Here is a 6,815-nt window from a genome sequence, read left to right as displayed (position 1 = left end):
TTACACGGGGAGCAAAGACCTCGGACATTATATGAGAGTACCTTAAGTGACGCCATCAGAAGATCCGTTCGAGAGAGGGTGTCCTATCCCTGGGGTGGGTGTAGTGCGGAGGATGGAGCCGGAGGCCGTTCCTGTGAGAAAAAAGCAAGCAAGAGAGAAAATAGAAGGAGGAAAAAGAGAGACGGTGAGTAATGGAGAAACAAATACACAAAACATACGGTAGCAGGGGGGGCAAAACCCCCCACCTAAACACCAAGGGGATGGGCCCCGGGTCAACCCTCCAAGGGAGGGGTCCCCGAGACTCATTCCCATTTCCTAAAAGGAAAGTATACCTAATAAGGTACGGCCTATGGGGGGAACGTGGACCAACAAGAGAGGGCAGGACGTGAGGGTCAGTCCCCGCACACCACCGCCTAGTCAACATGAAACATTCAATTAGGAGAGGGAATCAGCTCAGCGGGATTCAAAAAATAAAAATAAAGAAAAAACAATGAGTTAGAATTAAACTAGACACACTTAGGTAGATTCACAAAGAGTTAGGCCGGCTTTTCTGCAGATAAGCCGACCTAACTCTGAATCTACGCCGGCGTTTGTTTAAGTGTATTCTCAAACAGAGATACACTTAAACAAAGCTAAGATAGACCGGCTTGCGCCGTTCTATCTTAGCTTGCAATGTTTCTGGTGGCCGCTAGATAGCACTTTCATTGCGGCCGGCGTAGATTATGTAAATGAGGGGATACGCCGATTCCCGACGATTTACGAGCATACGCCGGGCCTACACCGTTGAGTTACGTCGTTTCCGTAAGGGATAGGGCGCCTAAATTTAGAGCTATGTTCTAGTGGACTAACTATTAAGTATGGCCGCCGTTCCCGCCGCGAGGTTCGAATTTTTAGAGTCGTTTGCGTAAGTCGTCCGCGAATCAGGAGTTACGTCGTTTACAGATAAAAAAATATAAAAATGTAGCGCCAAAATGAATGACCTATATCCTAAGGTGGAGAAGGTAAGTGTATCTCACCCTCTCTCCTTGGATGGTCAACAAAGAAGAGATATCAACCGTAAGCGGTATAATATATGTTAGTGAGTGTCAGAAACTATATCAATAGTGCACAGAAAACAGGCACACAGGAAGTGACAAACGCCCTGCTAGCTGTGTCTAAAATCTGTAGAGTGTCCCTAAAAAGGTGACACATCAAAGTTCTGTGGAAAAATGGTGATAAGATGTGATCAAAATCACAACCAAAAACAAAGTGACTTGCTATCCGTGAATCACATGTAAAACACAAAAAATATAAGAAATAACAGCACTATATACTGACACACTAATGTGAGCAAAAATACAAACAAAAATATCAAATATGCATGATACATAAATGATCTAGTACATGGGTGCTCAACCTGTGGCTCTCCAGCTGTTGCAAAACTACAATTTCCATAATGCCTCAGCCTTTGGGAGACATGCTAGTACCTGTCAGCGGCTTGCAATGCCTCATGGGAATTGTAGTTCCGCAACAGCTGGAGAGCCACAGGTTGAGCACCCATGATCTAGTACAATGTCCCGTGAATAAGAAACGTGATATCTCAGTACTTGGGTACAGCCACAGCACTTGGTGACTAGAGCAACAGTGCCCCCTGCTGAATATTAAGTATACTTGATGTAAGATAGTCCTGTGGAGCTTCAAATCTTCAAACAGTAGACATGGGAACAATATTAGTGAATGGATACTCTTACCGGAACTGGTGGACCCCCTAACACACCATACGGTGGGAGGGTTGTCAGAGCTTGATTAGACCGTCTGTCTCTCTGGTCAAGGTGTCCTCAGAACGACGGTCCTGGGCCGTGGTAATCCAAACTTTTGCTCCGTTGTCTTAGAAGAAACACTGAATAGCAATTCAGTTGTTGGAAATAGCTCAAACACCCCCAAGTATGAGGAGAAAAAAGAAAAAGGGAGAGGTGCTCCACATAGTGTAAAAACGATTTATTTGGTAAAGCAAAAAATCTTTCCAAATTTCACAAAAGTGACAAAATTCAGTAAAAATATCATAAAAAACTTCTTAAGCAGCAGCGACTCACACCCTGGATGGGTGTTATTAGTAAATCCAAAGAATGCAGTGGAGATGCAAGGATCAATCACCCTACCGGTTTCGTCTCAAAAAGACTTCAACTGGGGTATCTGATTGTCCCCAGCATCTCACCTGCATTAAATACCTTTTGGTCCGGTTCCGTGATTGCCACCGCTCGTCCCGTCACGCTGGATCGGCGTGCGCTCCAAAGGACTATTCAATGTCCTCGTATGTGCTCCAAAGATCGGATGTAAGGGGGCGGGACTTCCGGTTAGCGCGCTCTCCTATTGGAAGAGAGGACTATTCAATGTCCTCGTATGCGCTCCAAAGACCGGATGTAAGGGGGCGGGACTTCCGGTTAGCGTGCTCTCCTGTTGGAAAACAGCGTCACTACCCCGTGTCACTCCGTATGAAAGGGAGGAGACCAAAAGCTGCACTGACCAATGGGCGCCATCCGCCACCACGATTGCCGCCCACGTGATGTGAAGACGTGAGCGGAGCGTATCACGGTGCGTTCCAGCTCGGCATAGTCTGCATGTCCCGTACACAGGCTGGGACAATTGCACGACAGCAGAGCCAGACGCATCATCTGACCCCAGAGGTATAGCGCGCTCATTTGGGGTTATAAGATCATCCTAGAGCATGTCAACCCGGAAGATAGATAATTATGTGTAATAAAATGTAATGTAAACACTGGGAGTAATTACATTCCCCTCATGTTCATCATTGGTCTGTGTAAATAACCAATGCAATATAACTAGAAGGATTATTGGGCTCTCACGGAACTGGGTCAACCTTGGTATGAAGGACCATTGATTGTAAAATATAGAAAAGAATAACAATATACAAAAGAAATATAATAGCAGGTGAACATTAACCCTAGAATAGCCATAAAACAGCCCTATGGAATCAGGACTGGCCAGTGAACACATCAGGGGAAATGATTAACCCTAAAGTGGCCATAAACCATGTGGAATCAGGACTGGTTAATGAACGCATTAACGTCCCATTCCACGTTGAGACCAAATGGCGCATAACTTTTGAGCAAATAAATCCAGTATACTTCTAGTTTTGAAACCCCTCTAGTGCTGGGTTCACCCCTCCAAAGTGGGACAAATTTGTCTATAATTAGAAAGGAAGTCCCTTCCAATTTTTTATTGTGTTCCTGTAAGTAATGCCTAGGCACTGTGTGCTTAGTACTACCAGCCTTGATCTTAGCGACATGTTCACCTACCCTTGTGGAAAAGGTCCGTATGGTACGACCAACGTACTGTTTTCCACAAGGGCAGGTGATCAGGTAAACAATGTGCGTGGATGCGCACGTAAAAAATTGTTTCATGGGGTATTCAATCCTAGTCTGAGTAGATGAAAAACAAATAGTCTTTCTCTTCCCATGAATATTATTCAGGCAGACTTTGCATTTTCTGCATGGATGAAACCCTTTGGACAGGGGAAAAAAAGAAGGCTTAATTGGAGGATCGATAATATTTGGTGCGATTTTATTTTTTAAAGAGGAAGCCCCTCTATAAATTACCATCGCATGATCAGGCAACGTTGGTCCAAGCACTTGATCTTTTTTTCAAAATTCCCCAATGTTTCTGGACAATGTTTTTAATTTGTTTATACTGTCCAGAGAAAGTGGTAAAAAATTAACTTTTGAATTTAGAATCCTGAACTCCCTTCTCTTTTTCTATTGTCAATGTGGTGCAATCCACATTCCCAATGCGTTCTATTTCCTCGTCTATTCCACTACCTGAATAGCCCTTGTCAAGAAACCTCTGCTTCAAAACCTGCGCCTGAGTGTAAAAGTCCTGGATGTTAGAACAATTGCGCCTAATGCGCAACAGTTGACTTTTTGGTACGGATTTTAACCATGCAGGATGGTGACAACTATCAGATGGTATATAACCATTACGGTCAGTACTCTTAAAGTATGTTTTGGTCACCAATCGATCATTTTGGGCTTGAATTTCAAGGTCAAGGAAATGAATGGCAGAAAAACTTGCCTCATAGGTCAGAACAATTCCCACCTCATTCCTATTAAGAGTAGCCATAAAGAGGTCCAAAGATTCTTGGTCACCCCTCCATAAGAGGAGGATGTCGTCTATATACCTGGCCCAGAGAAGAATCTCTGGCCGGTTAGAGGCATAGACGACATCCTCCTCCCATTTGGCCATGAAAATATTGGCAAGGCTGGGGGCAAACTTAGCCCCCATTGCCACCCCTCTCTGTTGTAGGTAGTACTCCCCGTTTTTTACTGGTGGCAAATTTGAGAAGATCCATGACGAAGCACTTCTGCACAGTCGGGATGTTCTCATTACGATGTAAAAAACATTCAACTGCCTGGAATCCAAGGTGATGGGCAATACTCGTGTACAGAGAGGACACGTCCGCTGTTACGTCGTTTACGTCCACGTCGAAATCGATAGGGCCGTACGGCGTACTTAGCCGCAATGCGCCCTGGGAAATGTAGTCGCCCAGCGCATGCGCAGGTCAAGCCTCATTTCCATAGTACACGCCCCCAAACAAGTCATTTGAATTAGGCGCGCTTACGCCCGCTCGTTTTAGACTACGCCGCCGAAAATTAACAGGTAAGTGGTTTGAGAATCACTAATAGCCTAAATAATTTACGGCGGTGTAGCCTAAAAAGACTAGGCTAGGCCGTCCTAATTTTAGGCCATTGTGTGTGAATCTACCTAACTCGGATGCCAGGGGAACCATCCGACGGGGCAGGTCCCGTCAGGGACCAAACCTCGGCTAAAGTTCAACTATCAGGGCCGGAGATAGGAAGTCCAAAACCGACCGTCGGCATCAACAGAGGCCCCAGTCCCTACAGCAGGTCATACAAAGGCGCACTGCGCAACTATGGCTGTACCCTCCCCCCCGGGACAGAGCATCCCCACAAAGTCTGGGCATAGAAGGGGCTGCACAGGCAGCAATGGGTGAGGGCAAGGGGGAAGTGCAAACGGCCGCTGAGGAGCAGCAAAAAGGGAAAAGTGTTATCAGTGCCCCGGGGAGTCCGGACCCCGAGGAGAGTTGGCAGAGGGGCGTCTACGCTCCTGCGATTGACCGACATCCATGGTTGAGGAAGTTGCAGGTGGGGATGTTCAGATAGTCCCCTCCAGTCGGGGGAAGTCCACCGGCTCCAATCCCAGGGTGTCCAAGAAATACGGGAGGTCATCCTTATTGCGCAGCGAGGCCTGCCGGCCATCTTTGGTTGTTTGGAGGTAAAAAGGGAAACCCCAGCAGTAGGTCAGTCCCGCTTTTTGTATAGCTTCAAGCAGCGGACGAAGGGCTCTGCGTTGCATGAGTGTTCGCCGCGAGATATCCTGGTAGAAGGAAAGTTTGGCCCCATCAAAGTCAAAGTACTGTCTCCCTCACATCTTTTGCATAATTCTGTCCTTCAGTGTATACTTGTGGAGCTTGCATATTATGTCTCTGGGATTGTCCACGTCCTGAGAGGGGGGTCTAAGGGCCCTGTGGGCACGGTCGATTTTAATGGTTGCTGTTGCAGGCAGACCCAGAATCTCCCTGAATATATCCTCCAGCGTAGGGACAATATCTTTGGGAGCAGTCGCCTCTGGCAGGCCGCGTATGCGGATATTAGCCCTCCTGCTGCGATTCTCAAAATCATCAAGCTGGCAGAGTAATGCTTACATTTTTTGGTCCTGGGCACTGCATCTGTCCTGTAACATGGAGATTGCTGGCAAGGCCTCGTCCAGCCTCTGTTCCACTGACTCCATGCTGGCCCCCAGGTGATTGGTATCTGCCTTTAACTGTGCTATGTCTGCAGTAAAGGCCTTCTCCACCCTAGCAGTAAATCTTTCTAGGTCAGCACGTGTGGGGAGAGACCAGATATGGCGCTTCAGATCCCCATCGCTCAGTACGTCTGCCATGTCAGGGCCCTGTCCATGGGAGGTGGAGGATCCCGGGGAGGGAGGGGGAGCAGTATCACCCACCAACTCCGGAGAGGGGATCTGGGAGTCTGCGATCTGCTGCTGCAGGAACGCTGCCTTAGACGTCTTAGCAGCTTTAGGTGTCGGCGCCATCTTGGAGGCTTCTGGGCCTGGTCCTTGGGCTCCGCCGAAGAAGGCCTCCAGCTGCTCCTGCCGGGTCCCATCCGTCCTCGCCTGCTGGGAGAGTGCCCGCCGTCCCTGGGACATCGTTTGTGCCGTTTAGGGAGCGATTCGCCCCTCCGTGCTGTTAGTTAATGCCGCGGTGTGCGAGGAGCTGAGGCAATGCACGTCCTCACTCCTCCATAGCCAAGCCACGCCCCTCTCTACCTTTTTGAAACAATTCCATTTGCGCAGTTCCATACAAGTTCCCTTCGGGGAGATCCTGGCATTAAACAAATGCCTGATGTCTCAGGACAATCTGATTCGGCTGAGTTAGGAAACCAGGGTTTCCTGGTCTGGGGGCTCGCTCTCCGGTTATTCGGCGGAATAAATCCTTTCTCCCCTTGTTAGTAAACAGGCTGACCACTAATGCCAGTCGGTCCAGGTAGGATGTCCTGGGACTAAGCTCTGCTCAGGGTCATTGTACGCTGGTGGAATCCGGACAACCAGGTAATATCCTGGAACTTTGAGCGATCAGGCTAGGTCTTGATCATGGACGGATCGACTTTGGGGGCTCCCGGTACGGTTATAGTCGGTCAAGGACAAGGATTGCTTATACCCTTCACCAGGGCGGGTCAAATAGGCTGTTGCCAGTTTTCCCCGGTGGGCAGAACATTTCATCTGGCCCTTTTCCAGTG

This window comes from Rana temporaria, chromosome 1 (genome assembly GCF_905171775.1).
Source record: "Rana temporaria chromosome 1, aRanTem1.1, whole genome shotgun sequence".
Lineage (NCBI taxonomy): Eukaryota > Metazoa > Chordata > Amphibia > Anura > Ranidae > Rana > Rana temporaria.
The sequence above is the reverse complement of the archived record's forward strand: the minus strand, read 5'-3'. Positions refer to the sequence as shown.